This window comes from Pezoporus flaviventris, unplaced genomic scaffold (genome assembly GCF_033815535.1).
Source record: "Pezoporus flaviventris isolate CSIRO_AGI_PZ_B2104156 unplaced genomic scaffold, CSIRO_AGI_Pfla_v1 ptg000015l, whole genome shotgun sequence".
In the NCBI taxonomy this organism is placed as follows: Eukaryota; Metazoa; Chordata; class Aves; order Psittaciformes; family Psittacidae; genus Pezoporus; species Pezoporus flaviventris.
Window position 1 is genome coordinate 14,507,346 of NW_026892563.1, and position 16,027 is coordinate 14,523,372.

General features: G+C 37.6%; 1 protein-coding gene and 1 long non-coding RNA gene across 3 annotated transcripts in view; one reads left to right on the plus strand and one right to left on the minus strand.

The window, feature by feature from the left end:
* DSCAM (DS cell adhesion molecule) overlaps positions 1–16,027 on the plus strand; it is a 455,521-nt gene that overhangs the window by 168,031 nt on the left and 271,463 nt on the right. The gene's annotated exons all lie outside the window — the stretch shown is intronic.
* The window catches only part of LOC133269372 (uncharacterized), a 101,635-nt gene continuing 99,040 nt past the window's right edge, over positions 13,433–16,027 (minus strand). The window contains exon 4 of the long non-coding RNA XR_009743428.1: positions 13,433–13,571. This is a non-coding gene — a long non-coding RNA (uncharacterized LOC133269372). The remainder of the gene's footprint in view (positions 13,572–16,027) is intronic.

The following is a 16,027-nucleotide window of genomic DNA, read 5'->3' on the forward strand; positions in this document are numbered from 1 at the left end:
GGGTGGATTGTAACTTTAAGATACATAGAGCTTTTCTTTGTGTTTATATGCTCAATAAAGCTTCACCACCATAAATTAGACAAAAAAAAAACCAAACAAAACCCAACAAAACACCAAAAAACCTACCAGGATTATTGCAGACTCTTCTAAGGAGTATAACTTATAAACTGGTAGAAATCCTGAGAGCTGCTTACCAATGGATGGAGCTGTAAAAGTAAAACTAAAAGATATTTGCTTCACAGAACTCCTGTTTTATTAATACCTTTGATACACTTACTGAGCAAATTAATCTTAGGGGATTTAAATAAGAATTTAATAGCTGATATCGTTCTACATATGTTCCCCTAGACTCCTTTCTTTTTAAATGGTGTGTTTTCTTTTGAATTTTTATGATGTTTCATTTTCAAAAATACTGATGAGATGCAGTTTGGCATGATTTGAAGTTGGAAGAAGAATAAGTACAATAGTTTAGTTACTCTCATGCAATTTTTCTTTTATTTAAATGAATGCCGGTGACAGGCAAGTACTTCAGCATATGGTTATTATTCTTGAGAAATAATTTCAGGATATTATTCCTGTTAAGGCTTCTGGTTCTATGTTTGTGGCAGAGGAAGCTATACTATATAACCCTAAGTTGGATTTTTGTTAAAAAACTTTCAAAGAAATGTTCCAGGTAGTCAGAGCCCTGGCATAAGTAATTTGAACAATAAACAGGAAAGGTATATTGATAACAGGCTGTTTTATATCAGTAAGAAATTTTAGGAGGAATTACAAAGTTAGCGGTTGAAATCTAAGTAAATCTTAATGTATTTTTTTGGGTGGTCATTGAAATGGTGTTGTATGTTACAGCAAATTTACTGGTAATAAGAGAGAGAGAGACAGACCATCCTTTTCTATAAAATGAGTGGACTTGAGTGATGTTTTTAGCCTTTTTGTCTAACACACAGTTCTGTCTGACTGACATAGTTTTATACCTTTGCTACTATGCAGGAGCTAAAGCAAAGCTTCCATTTAAATGTCGTGTGCAACCTAGTTTATGCTAACTTTAAAACAATAAATCCTTACAGTTACTGACTGGATTATTTTCCATCTTGAGTAGCAAATCCATTAGAAACTTAACCGATGTTTGGAACCTCTGATGAGTTCTCATACAGTGTCAGCCTCCTGGTCACGTTTTATCAGTTTTCTTTGTGTTGCTGGTTGAGAATCAGCAAGGAACGTAAATCCAAAGTTATATATATGTCCTCATCATGTTTCACCTTTCCATGTTCTTCTCTTCTGCAAAACAAAATATCTGTTGAAGGGAGAATACCAAATGGCATCTTTGGAACTTTCAAGGAAAGTTTTCCTTGAAATCTACTGAAAGTTTCCTGTCTGAAGCACTTACCCTGTGAGGATTATTAACTGGAGGAAGGAGGAAAATGTGTAATAATATTAATGTTCAATTACAGTCTCATTTAATTAGACAGAAATAGCAGTACTGAGTTAAGAGACCAGCAGTTAAATGATATCTAATTTCCTGGGAAATAAAGTCTAAGAGTGAAACATCAGTAGCAAGTGGAAGAAAGTATATTACCTCTACTGGAGCAGAAGGTGGCCTATTACCTATGATGAGGAATCTTACTAAACTAAAATGAAGTTAAGGAATGTTTTCTTGACTGTGTCTAAATAGAATCAGCACAAAACCTGTTCCAAGACCACAGCTGAATAATTATGGTATGAATTTTTGTGTTCAAAACCTTCAGGTCTAATAGCAGAACATAAGGCAAAGACCAGCTGGCATGATTTTGTTCTCCCTGGCACATTTCTTTTTACACTAGACTAATTTTTATTTTTTTATTTGAAGCTATTTGCAAACAGCAATAATGACAAGTGAAGGACATCTATAAACTTAAAAATACCAGCAGATACTGCTTAGTCATATTACAACTTTTCTGCCTAAAACACAAATTACATATCCTTGTGGCAGGAGGATTGTGCAACTCTCGTATAGGCAATGTTCTCAAGTGAAATCTTAGCACTGCTGAGACTGTAAGAAAGATTTGTGTGGGTGTGTAGGTGCCTTGAGCTTAATGGTATTTTCAGAAATACTTTACTATCTTACTTATCTGCATCTTTCCTATCTCAATACCTTTACAAATATGACACTCTGTTCTGCTTCCCCCTGTTCCCAGTTGTTTCTAAGCACAGACTTAGTTTTTGGGTGAACACTTTGAGCAGACTGAAAAAAAACCCCAACCAAGTTTCCTTTTGTATGGTCCTTCAGCTTTTCAGAGAATAGTGAAAAACAGAGCTATATGTGAAAGGAAAGCACTCACTGGTAGGACTATGAAACAATTGCAGCAAATCTAATCTTCTCTGAGTACATCTCCACTTTATTGTTCTTGCCCTCAGTAAATATTTAGGTTCAGGCTACGCTTCAAACTTGCTGAGTCAGATTCCACCTGACACAAATAATTTCCTCTGAATAACTAGGTACTTAAGGAAAAGGAGGTTATTTGCTATGTGGTGGAAGACTGCTCAACCAAAACTAGTAGTAAAGCAAGAGCAAAGAAGCTCCAGATCACCACAAGTCATCAAATGTTAATCCTGCCATCATACCCACTAAACAAATGACTGCTTGTTATTGGAGTGCCATTTTGCAGTACAGCTGCACTCACCCACTCAGGGCAGCGTAGTTGAGGACTGTAGTTGGCCAGATAGGTATTTCTAGCTCAGTTATCTATTTGGGTCTCTCTTAGTTTCCTGTCTCACTTCAGGGTTGTCTCAGCTGCTTTAGCTCAGTGCATGAGGCTGTGCATAGTAGCAGGCTACTATGAAAGCATGCTGCAGTGGGATTGACTGTCCAAGAGTTTGGTACCAAGGGAGGAACTAGTCCTACCTTTCAAAGTAAGCCATCCTTGCTCATCATCATCTTTATTCAATTTTTCCATCTAGTTACTAATCCTTTAAGTAGACCAGACGAGTTTCCCATTAAACCTTCTTCCCGCTCTCTCCAAGTGACTTGTTCCTTGTCACCTCCAGAGATTACTCACCACTTCTGTTTCTCTTATGTGAGTGCTAAGATCTGAAGAGTAAAATTATTTCTTAAAACATCTACAGCTGAACTCCCAGGTTAGGTTTCTTCTCTCAGCTGATCACTTTTCAGAGGAATATGACCAGCTCTGTTGTATGATCAGTTTTGCATGATGAGACTCTGAATATGAAATTTCCTTTTTAAGTAACAATAAAAAAGGCGTATTTTGGTATTAGTTTGTTTTTGGACATGATAGTGAGTAGAACCCATTATGGACATGGCAGGAAGGGAGTAAAACCATCTGATAGGGAGGATTTTCTAAACTAGATCTAGTGACAGAGGAGCTATAATGTAAAAATGGCATTTGGTACATGTAGAAAGGAGGTGGCATCAACATTTTAAGCTTCCAGCTCTTCCCTTGTTTCTCCCTTATTGCTAGGCAAGTTTGTCTTTTTCCTTAAAATCTCCCCAAATTCCTTTTCTTCGCAAACATTATTTTGTGAGTCTTCACTGTTATTTTCCTCTCTATTCTTCACAATACTATTGTAAATAATTACAGAAAAACCTTTGTGACTCTGTTCATATGGCAACACATACAAGAATTACAATCGTTAAAAAAAGTATTTTTAGTATAGAGTCGTCAGGTTCTGATGTCTCAAACCATATTTACGAGCAAGGTGTATTAACTGCTACAAGCACACACTTTGATAGAAAATATCAGGTATCTTTATTAAAAACTGTACTAATGACACATTTGAGACCACCTTGATTAATCTAAAAATGTGATTGAAGGGAAATCATCATGAAAGCTTCTGACTTTTCGATTTAAAAATCCTCAGTATCAAAGTAGGTTTCAAGATTTATTTCACAGAAAATATTTTTGTCAAATTTGTCTTTTTATGAAACAAAAAATTAATAACTGTTTTGTTTCTGTTATCCTTTACATTCTAAAGTAAGTCAATGTGAAAAATCTACGTAAAAGTCACTAAAACCAAGCACCAACTGCAGGCCTTATGCTCTTGTCTAAGGTGTTGGATTGGTTATTGTCTTGAGAAATGTAGTTGTCCTTTAATCCAAACACCATTTTATGCACATAATAAAAGTGATTTCTACTCAGTAGTCACATCTAGCCATTGGCTCATAAATTCTCACCATCCCCATCTTGTTGTCCCTGATGAAGGACATTCCTTTACTTGGAGCCAAGAGCAATCAGGTATTAAGATCACTTCCAGCAGGCATTCACCTGGTGAATTATGTAATTCACCATAATCCACTTGGTGAATTATGTAAAAAACAACTATAGGCATCAGAATTAACAGAGAAGGGCTGTCTTCAACAGTTAAACTAAAGCAGACTTAGCATCTAAGTATTTACTCTGCTGTGATGGCTTCTGTAATAAAATATAAAATTGTGTGTGTGTGCATTTGTATACAAATAAATGTGTGTGTGCATGAAAACACAATGCTTCTCAAAATATTTTAGAGCATATTTTCACTTGAAAGACAGATTAAAATCTCTTGGTGATTTTGTTCACCTCTCAACCATTACTAAATGAAGAGTGAAGTCAGGTGATAGTAAATAATAATCATCATACTGCAGACTGATTACTAGACAACTACTCAATAAACCTGGTTTATTGCAGCCCAGAAACTACTTTCCTGGAGAAGTTATGACGGCTGATAAATCAGTTTTCTAAGTAATGTGTCAACTCAGATTCCATAAAACTGTATTGCTCTGACTCAGAACATAATGTTTTTTAAGGATGCAGTTAAAATGTGGCCAGATAGGGCTGACTTTCCTTAGAAGTTCATTGTCTTATAGGATCTTGCACAGTTTAAATTGAGCTTAGAAAGTCCTCATTGTCATTGCCTGGTTTTATTACAGCCAAGCAACATATAAAGTTCTGTTAATGCTTTCTGCAATATATTTTTCCATCTTAGGTAGCCATCTTCTGCTTTATTTGGGAACATTGGAAGATTGGACTGCTTGCTATACTGGGGTAGGGTCTCAAAGCAGGAAGTGGCACACTGTCTGTTGTGGAAAGGGTCCCCCTTCTCCAGTGATCTGACCAAAACTGGCAATCTTGGTCTCTTCTCTCCAATGAGCTATAGAAATAGATGAGTAATTTTACCTCCCTGATGTAAGGCATCTTCCTTAGAACAGGATACATCCTCTTTTGGAAATGTCCTACTCTCTCTTTTTATTAGAGGGTGCTCACCTGATCAGCTCAGGCTGCCAAAGTTGGATGAGGTGAATCTCATTATAGATTTGCATGATTTTGAGGTGGTTCTATGATGTAACTACATACAAGAATGCAGTTAGAAGATTTATTCTGAACCACTTCACTGGTGGTCTCCAAGTCTGTAATTTGGTCTTGACTGGCATTTATGGGGCAATGGTTTCCCCACAGTTTTGGTCAGTTGGGATGGTCCCTTCCTTAGGATATTCAGCTCCTGCAGTCTTTTTTTTTATTTCCCTAAGACAACTGTCAGAGTAAGCAAACAGAGCTTCCCTTCACTTGGTCTGCGCTCTAGCACTCTTCAGTATTGCTTAGGCCAGTTATGTAGACTATCTCATCTTCCCTCCTGGGTAGGAAAATTATCAGTCCCTTTGGTTACATGAATTACCCAGCAGATGGATGGAAACAAATGGGGAAGAATGACTAACCCTCTGTTTCCCACCTCAGTAACAAGCAGCTCTTGAGGAGAATAGACACTGGTCCCCTGGTCAGTGCTCTGTATCTTATTTAGGAAATATGATATAATTTGATTGATAAGTGTGACAGGGCCAGGGAGACAGAGAGAGTCATTAGGAGCAGAAGTTTGAGTATATATATATATATATATATATATATATATATATGAGGGAAGGAATTCAGTGCCTTGGAAAAAAATGCAGGAATATGGGGAGCAGGGGAAGGGGTGGTAGTAAATGAGTTCAAAAGCAACAGGAAAAAATGAATAATAATTTGGAAAAAAAAAAAAAAAAGAAAAGCAAGAGAACAGGTAAGACCAACCAGAATGAGCTACTGAGGAAAGGAAGAGTTTTAAGTAGGAGAAACACCTTTGGGAAAATGAGAGTGGATGGGTAATGATACCAGTTCCTAAATCAAGGAGAAACTAATCAAAGGATAAATAATTTCCCCCAAAAAGGCAGGAAGGCTCAAGAAAACACATACTAAATGGAAAGACGAAATGAACTGCAGCATTTGAGTGTCTTGAGAAATTGCTGTTAAAACTTTCATAGACAAAGACTACTGGTGTGGATATCTCTGATTCTCCTTAGTGCCAAGATGCTAAGGAAGGCAAAGTCAGTCCTCAAGCTTTTGGCAGTCTTTTAGAGATTTCAGCTGCTGATCATTAAGCAGCTTGAAGTTGACTGAACTCTTATACTTGACATGATAGGCAGTAGGGAGCCAATTTAGAGAGCAGGGGGCAGGTGCATTATGTCCAGGCTCCAGCTTCCTTCAGGCTGATACCTTTATGCCTAGGTTGATTGTGTTGTTCTAAGCCAGTCAGGAGATAATGATGACTTTTATAAATGTGACACTTTTTTTTTTTTTCCTTTTTTTTTTTTTTCCTCGTCTGAGAGCAGTTGGTGTCAGGAACTAGTGAAAAAATCTGAGCTAGTATTTAGGGATTGTAAACTCAGATTAGGAGTAATCACAGCTGCTGAGGGTGATGTTTACATTGGATGGTACTATAACCAGGTAGTTGGAACTGTTGTTCTTTACAGCTGTTGAAAAGATTTGCAGTTTATGCTTTTTCTTTTTTTTTTTTTTTTTTTGGGGGGGGGCTAGTGGTGTTGAGGAATGGGGTTGTGGGTATTATTTTATGGCTAAAAGATAAAAATATCTTTTAGCCATAAAAAGAGACCTCTCATTGTTTAATTTTTATAAAGATCAACTTCGTGGCTCCATTGCATTGAATTCCAGATCCTAGGAGGGAGGGTTAGAAAGCATACAATATAGGCAAGTTAATTATTAAGTAAATATTCATGTTATTATATTCAGCTGTATCTGCAAAACCTTCATTGTTATGTAATATTTTAACCCTCATAACAAATACTGGGTTATTTGTCTCACACTTCATAGCTTTATAAAATTTTACTACTTCTGTTCTGTAACCTTTTCTATGCATAAATAGTGTTTTCATCTTATTGGGATCACAAGATCGGTCATTTTATGACTTTGAATGCCTGTGCATCTTTTTATAGCAGAAAAGAGAATAGGATCCAGCTGGTATACTTAGTAATTATAAAGATTATAAGAGTATAACAATACTTACTTATTATAAAGTTTGACAGAATAGGTTAACTCTTTCACAGTATTATGATTGTCTTTGTGGACCATCTTTCCTCTCAGAGTGTCATCTTTTATAAGGCAGGAGGATAAGACATTGACATGAGCCAGCATGGTTTATCCTATTAGATGTATCAAGGACTGCAGGTCCTGCTTTGGAAAGGAAATAAGAGGCATGCAAAACCCTGAACTGTGTCAGTGCAGCTCAAATACACCCCAAGCAAAGCAAATTCAGGATTGTGGTCATTTTAAAAATTATTCTGAACTGCCTGCTCAGGAAACTCTGTCTTGCCCAGAAGGTATGGACATAATGCACCTTTTTAGAATATCCATACAAAATTGCCTAAAAATACTTAACAGAACAGTTTTACATGTGTATAGCTATAAAAAAGCTTAAAAATTAAAATTAAACAACTCTGAAGCAAAGAGGTTATGAGTCTGCAGACATTTGCCCTGGAGGATGTGCTGCTTTGTGGGTTTGCACATTGAGTCTTTAGCCTTTAAAATGCAGTCTGAAATCTGAATTGGACTTTTGAGTTGGGCAAGCCAGTAAGGCAGTGGGCTGAAGCAGAGCACTGAATCTCAGCATTAATTCTGAAATAATCTTCATCTTAGTACACAGATAGTGTATAGTAAACTCCTATACCTGAAACTGGATCACTTGAACTCTTTCTTTTGTCATCTGTTCAAATTAGAAGAAAAAAAAAAAAAAGCTACCTTTGCTTAAACAAAAATATATTAAAAATTGTTCTCTATTTTTAGAACCATTGCTAATTTATTGAAAGGTATGTAACTAAACTGAAAATAGAGATGTTAGCAGCAGCTGGTAATGAAAGTCTTTGAGTAGTGGAAAAAATTTTTTTTGTTAAAATGATTGAAAAAAAAAAAGTTGTTATCTAGCATTTGAATAAAACCCAAATAAAGCAATCTTAAATATAACTCTTAACTGAGAAAATTTAGAGATTGTGTTGCTCGTTATCTGTCCTAGATGATATTTGAACTTTTTTTTTTTTAAAGTAAAAAATTAACACTTAAAGAAAACGTTTTGAAGACAAACTTGCAATCTGGACTCAGACAATAATATGCAGTTCTTGTAAGATTGGAAAACTGCTTAAAGTAGTCTGTATGCCAGGCCCAGAACTATTTACTACTATATAAAAAATGTGTATGTTTATTTTAAGTAGTAGATTATATAGTTGTAACATCTTGCTCATCTTTAAATATTTTACCAGTTATTTTTAAAGCAAATTAATTTCATTTACTTCCTAAGAGATCCCAGGGGGCATGCCATTTAAAGCTTATTCAGAGGTTATGGTGTGGTTTGCCTAAGGATTTTATTCTCTCCCTCAAAAAAAAAAAAAGTTCTCTTTGAAATAACTTTGGAAGATTCTGTAAAGGTCTTGACTGTTGCAGCACATTTCCTGCTCTGTTTATCAGTTTTACAGCATTTCCTTTTTTTGAAAATGATTACATAGAATATTAGAGAATGGATGAGGAGAACATAAGCAGCAGCAGCAAGGGTGATAAGTACTGTGGTCAGTTGGGATAGCTAGATCTGGTAAATGAAAGGGTATGGCTTGTAAAGGTATAAAAATAGAGATATAAGAAAAGAAAATAATTTAAAAAAGACTTTAAAGATGTGAAAAAAGAGACCCAAAAGGAAATTGTTTTTGGCAGATAGACAGGTTTTTCTGTTCTGCAGGTATAGATTTCTTTGGAAGATATACCAAGTGATGTTTTAATGAAGCATAGTGTAGCTGGCAGGTAGGCAAACTACTGACTTTGACTAGTAGTTGTTATTCATCTTATGGATTGTTATTTAATTTCATAATATTACTTTCTATCCAGTTATTGAAATAAATCATGCCTAGAAAAGAGAATAGATGAAAAAGAATGCAGGCATGGAAGAATAGGCATGAGACTTGAAAGATTTTTGGAGCTGCTCAGTTTATTGAGGTATTCATCAGCAGGCGATTGACATGATGCCATTCACACCAGATAATCTGTGCTTGGGCGACCCATTTAGTGACCAATGTCTCCATTTCTCCTCATCCATCCCATTGTAAATAAATTTCTGTTCATCATTCTGTGTAAATAAAACTATTTTATTTTCTGTACATGAAGCGTCCATCCTACTCTACTGGCCCAGTTTCTCCAGTTCTGGGAGTCAGTGGAGCACTGGAGCTCAGCAGTAGGTCTTCTTGCCTGGCATGAACCTTAGTAGTAAATGTCAGCAAGCTCTTAAGCTAGGAGTGGATTTCTCATCAAAGTTTAAGACCCTTGTAAACCTCTTACTGAAGCTGTGGCAATGATCAACATGCTGTATGTATTTCCATTTTTGAAGAAGATAAACATAAGGTCTCTAAATAAGACAAGTACAGAAGAAGTGCAGTGATCTTAGCAGTCTTTAAATTTCTCTAATACAAACTGTCCATAAGAAGCTTTGTCCTCTTAATCCTCTCTGGTTTTTAGACAATTTGTTGTCTTACAATTAAGTACAGATGGTTTGGAGCTATAATGCTGATAAAAAAAAAAAAATAAAAAAAATAAAAAAAAAATAAAGGTGCTTAGGATTGCTTCAATTTCCGGGTTGGATTTTAACAATAATCCATGTCTGAAACATAAGAAATCTGGTTTTATCTAATCTTTAATGCTCGTTTGCAGATAGCTGACATATTTCAGTGATTACAGTATGTATATAAAATAATACCATTATCATATTTAGTGAAGTAGTAAATCTGTAAGAAGGCTGTATAATAGCATCCAGCTCTTCAATTTGTACTACTTGTGGCATAACTCGGTACTTTGTTTAACCATGCAGGAAGGGTCTTCCGAAACAGGGGAGGTTTGATTTTACAGTTGGAATACCACTGTGAAGAAATTGAGTAATGTGGGAAACTCTTACATGTAATTATTTAATGTGGAAAAAATAGCTGAAGACTCCCAGAATTATTCACTTGCCAACATCTTTTTAGGAAGATCTGTCTTTCTCTTCTGAAAACACAAACATGAGCAAATGTATAAGTCTTAGTCTGTGTAATACTTTTAACTGTTTCAAAACAGGATGGGAACTCCTGACAAGTTTCAAATATTACCTTTGCCATGAGTCTAGCATTTTTTCCAGCCTTTCACTCTCACACTTCTCCCTTACAGTGGTGACAGTACAGGCTTAAAGAAAAGGTGCCACATTATTTAGCCATGGACAGGCCAACAGAGTAACACCTGCACAAATCAGTCCCTTTGGAAATACTATCAAATAGAAGCCCTAAATGACACCTAGCTTAGGATGAACCTTTTATTTTCATTATTACTTTTATTTGGTATTCAAAAGCTACCTGCCATAGAGGAGAGAAGCAATGGCTGATCTGTGTCATGGATCTGGTGCCTGAATATCTTTCCCAGTATTAGCGGTCGTGTTCACAGATGTGTACTGACAACAGAGTACCCATTGTGATGCCATTCTCCAAATCTGGTCAAGTCAGTGAAAAATCTTCTGAAAGGAATGGGCAGAGTCTGTGTTTGGATGTAATTCCTGTGCATTTCTGTAATTTCCAAATGGTGAATCAGAATTAAAACTGCATGCAGAAAGAGGTACCCATGTCCTTCCACTGAAATTATCCTGCATGATTTTGTCTAAGGAAAAAGAAAAAAAAACAACAAATCACTTCCCTGGCTTTGCTTTCTCACAGTAACTAAACAAGCCCTGCAACACGTGAGGGAGTTGATAGGTAAAGAAATGTGTGCTTAATTTTCATTTTAGTTTTAAACTGAAGAAATGGTCATGTTTGTAAAACTCTGAAGTACTCTGGTGAGAAACACAATATAAAAATAAAAGCTTAAGGATGAGTAAGAACTGGTTTCATTCAGCTACAGTTCACACCTTCAGAAAGCCAGTAACTATTTTAAGGGCATTCCGGGTGTTTGATGCATGATAACTTTCCCTATAAATACAAATAACAGAAAATAAAAATGAAGAAAATTAACATTGTAGCAAAATGTTGCCGGAGGCCTGCTACCATAATAACCACACATCCATAATTCATAGGGAGCCTGCGATAAACTAGCTTTCTTCTTTCTTCTGAAGATGGTGAATCTGTGGTGAACTCCATCGCTTGAAAGAGAAAGTGTTTTCTGTTCTCTATTTTAAATAGAAGTACTTTTATTTAGCCCAGAATATTATGATTAGAGATTTTATATTCTGTAACACAGTGAAAGAATGTGCTGTCTTGTAACAGTTACAAGAAACTTCATAATGTTTATATAATTATATGCTGAACAGTTTCATTTTAAGTTCAGATCTAAGCTTCTTCAAAACCACTGTGGCAGTAGAGCCTGAATTTTGTTTCTGAAGCCAGGCACAAATCCCAGAGACGCATTCCCAATATCATTTGCAACATGTGCTGAACAGTACCATATAAACCACAGCCAATGCCTAAGCCTTTTGAAATAATGAAGTGCCATGATTATTACTCTGGTAGTATGTGCCAAAAGTGGGTTATTTTTCTGTTAGCAAAGAAGTAAGGTGAAACAGATCACCTGGTCTGTTCCTTTCCAGCTCAGTAACAGCTGTGTATGCTGATTTGAAGTGTAGATGGTGCAAGAAGTGTATACATCATGTTTTCACAGTTTGCAACAGCTCTCTGTTATTTTGTAGTGCTGTATTTCCTCCCTGTTTCTTGGTTTCCTGTGTGACTGGCATTTGGAGATATCTGCTGTATCGTAAATTATTGTTCACTCCTCTCTCACTGGCTTTTGTTTTGTGTTCTTGGTGCCACTGTTTATTTAGCTAGAGGATTCTAAGAACTAGGATAAACTTTCCTGTTTGTAGCTGCTTTGAAATACTGCCATCTCTCCGAAATCATATCTGGTTGTGCCATTTTTTTGTTATTTCCTCCTTTAAAAGAAAGGTATGTTTAAATTCCTGTTTCTATGCACACTGTTAAGAAGTCTGTTATCCTCTGTGTCTTGCCCAGTAGCTTGACTTGGTACAGAATTAAAAGCATTTGTTGACCTGTTCTAAGTCTTGGACATTTAATTAAAGGGAATTAATTGTTTTATAAAACTACTATTCTATTATAGACAGAGGTGACGGAAAAAAATATGGAAAGATAATTTGGAGGAGTATTGCAGCAAATGCAGGCTGTACAGAGTGCTGTAGCTGTGTAAGACGGATGGTGTAACTGGGTAGAAGCAGCTCTTGTTATAGTGCTATATGTCTGCCTACAGGTAATGATGTAGGTTAATTGAGCACAAGAAACAGCAAAGGAAAAAAGTTTTTAAATTTTTATATCCCCTTTCTGCTTTATATCAGAGATAAAATTTATAACTGAGATCTCTAAATTCAACATGGCTTGCTGCCACAAGATGCAAATCAAAGCCTGGATTCTTGAGGCTCCAAAGCCGGGCAAAAAACAAGACACTGCATCTTTAAGAAGTGCTTATTTGGCATTCACTTATTTAGTTAAAGATCACTGCCAGGCAGAACTCCCGTGGGAGGAGTGGATGGCTCATTGGGCCTCATGGGGAGGGCGGTAATTAAACTCTGAAGGCAAGCAATGATGTTAAGCTAAAAGCTCATCTTTAAATAGTAATACACTTGCAATGTAAAGTGGAAGGCCCTCGGGTGCCTGTTGACATAGTGTTAGGAGCTGGCACATTTTTATATAAAAGCTAAATTGAAGAAACTGTTATGAGCTCATCTGCATAAAGCAATATGATTCTGCCTGAGGGTGTGGGCAACAGGGAGTGATTAGCAAAACGTCTTTTTCTCTGCTACTCTGTTGCTCTGCTAACATGCCACTTGTCACTGAGAAATTTGAGATACCATATGCCAACCTGCATCTACAGAGACCCCCTTGCTGATTGCACATTGAAGAATTCCTCTTCAACACATGAGGAGCTGTCAAAAAGCATTTCGGGGACTGCATGAAACATGCTGGAAAGAAAAATCTTGTGTTCCTTTCCTATCTCTTCCTCTTGTGTTGCATCAAGCCCTTACTAGTCATAACTGTAGATGTGAAGCAAAACACATTTACAAAGAAAGAACTGGATATCTTTGCTGACCTTCATCTCCTCATCCCATGTGGGTTGAACTTGCTTATTCAAACTAGCCTTCAGCGCTTTGAGGCTACGGTTCCCATAGCAAGGGATGAGCCAGCTTGATTTCCATGGAGATGTGGATGGGGCATTCACTTTGCTTAACAGCAGTTTGAATTCCTTGTAGCTACACCTCCTGGGACAAGGAGGGGGTGCCCACTGGAATGATATTAAGAGAAAATGAACATCAAGCAATAATATAATCTCCTGACATACCAGTTGCACAGCTCAATTACTTAAATGACATAAAGAATACCATAAACTTTTGTTCAAGTAGTAATCTTTTGTTTTGAGGTAAAGATCACTTTTTCTGTCATAACAAAAAAAACCCTAATTTTCTTCCTCAGCATTTTGATTTCCATATCTGGTATTGAGTAGAAGATTTAATGAGTATGTATAGTACGTGCATGTAAGTGCACACAAAACTTTTCACAAACATGTTTTAATATAAATTTCAATATCCTAGATTAGCGTCCTATCTGTAGTTCAGAACTGAAAAAAAATCAGGTTATTTTGGTTTTGTTTGAATGAATGTACAGATGTGGTAAAATGCAAGGGTCTCTTAAATCTTCTCCTCACAAAAGATATCTTGGTGGTTATATTAGAAATTAGCCTGTGAAGCCATGGAATTATTTATTCAGGATTGTTGCCATTATTGTAAAATGCATCCTATCTGTCAGCTAGTGTACAGATTTTAATATAGACTTGAGCTGTCCAAACAGTGGTTTTTGCTAGTTGACTCAATGTAGACTCCAAGTTATTTTGGATGCATCCTAACAGACTGTGCCTCGCTGTACTTGTCTGCTGTGGAAATGTTAAAGTTGGTCACTTCTAGCTTTTGGTACATGGAAAGAGGCTGGCTTTATTGTACTGCATACAGTGAAGGTAATTTCCTAAAACAGTCCCTTGGTCCTTTGGAACACTCTGTTTCAGAATACAAGGAAAATCCCTTTTTTATTCAAGTGACCATCCATACAGTTGAAATACCAAACACAGCATGACTCAGTAGTTCAACAATGATGCTAGCACATTGACAATTAACTCACTGATTCTCATAGAAGACTGATATGGAATAGAATCATAGAATAGTTAGGGTTGAAAGGATCTTAAGATCATCTGGTTCCAACCCTCACTGCCATGGGTAGGGACACCTCACAGTAAACTGTGTCACACAAGGCTCTATACAACCAGGCCTTGAGCATCGCCAGGGATGGAGCATTCACAACTTCCGTGGGCAGCCCATTCCAGTGCCTCACCACCCTAACAGGAAAGAATTTCTTCCTTATATCCAACCTAAACTTCCCCTGTTTAAGTTTTAACCCATTACCCCTTGTCCTATCACTACAGTCCCTCATGAAAAGTTCCTCCCCTGCATCCTTATAGGCCCCCTTTCAGATACTGGAAGGCTGCTAGGAGGTCTCCACGCAGCCTTCTCTTCTCCAGGCTGAACAGCCCCAACTTTCTCAGCCTGTCTTCATACAGGAGGTGCTCCAGTCCCCTGATCATCCTCGTGGCCCTCCTCTGGATTTGTTCCAACAGTTCCATGTCCTTTTTATGTTGAGGACACCAGAACTGCACACAATACTCCAGGTGAGGTCTCACGAGAGCAGAGGAGAGGGGCAGGATCACCTCCTTCGACCTGCTGGTCACGTTCCTTTTGATGCAGCCCAGGATATGGTTGGCTTTCTGGGCTGTGAGCGCACACTGAAGCCAGCTCATGTTCATTTTCTCATCACCCAACACCCCCAAGTCCTTCTCTGCAGGGCTGCTCTGAATCTCTTCTCCACCCAACCTGTAGCTATGCCTGGGATTGCTCTGACCCAGGTGTAGGACCTTGCACTTGTCATGGTTAAACTTCATGAGGTTGGCATCAGCCCACCTCACAAGCGTGTCAAGGTCCCTCTGGATGGCATTCCTTCCCTCCAGTGTATCAACCAAACCACACAGCTTGGTGTCATCAGCAAACTTGCTGAGGGCGCACTCAATCCCACTGTGCATGTCAGCGACAAAGATGTTGAACAAGACCGGTCCCAACACCAATCCCTGAGGGATGCCACTCATTACTGGTCTCCAGCGGACATTGAGCCATTGACCCCAACTCTTGGTGTGTGCGGCCACCCAGCCAGTTCTTTATCCACCGAGTGGTCCATCCATCAAATTGATGTCTCTCCAATTTAGAGACAAGGATGGGGTGAGGGACAGTGTCGAACGCTTTGCACAAGTCCAGGTAGATGACACCAACTGCTCTACGCTTGTCCATTAGTTCTGTAGCCCCATCATAGAAGGCCACGAAATTGATCAGGCAGGATTTCCCCTTAGTGAAGGCATGCTGGCTGTCAACAACCACCTTGTTGTTTTTCATGTGCCTTACAGGAGAATCTGCTCCAAGATTTTGCTCCAGCTCCTTCAGCTGGTGAATAAAACCATTTCTTTCTGTTCAGTACCAGGGGAACTGTCTAAAATGATCACATAGAGATCCTGTCCATACTGACAATGTCTGTATCTCAGATCTGCTACGTCTTGTACTTTTGTTGATTGCTCCAGTAATATATCAAAAATACTAGTAGTATGCTGAAGAAAAACAAGGTTTTCATCTTTTGGAAGTTTGGTTCAAG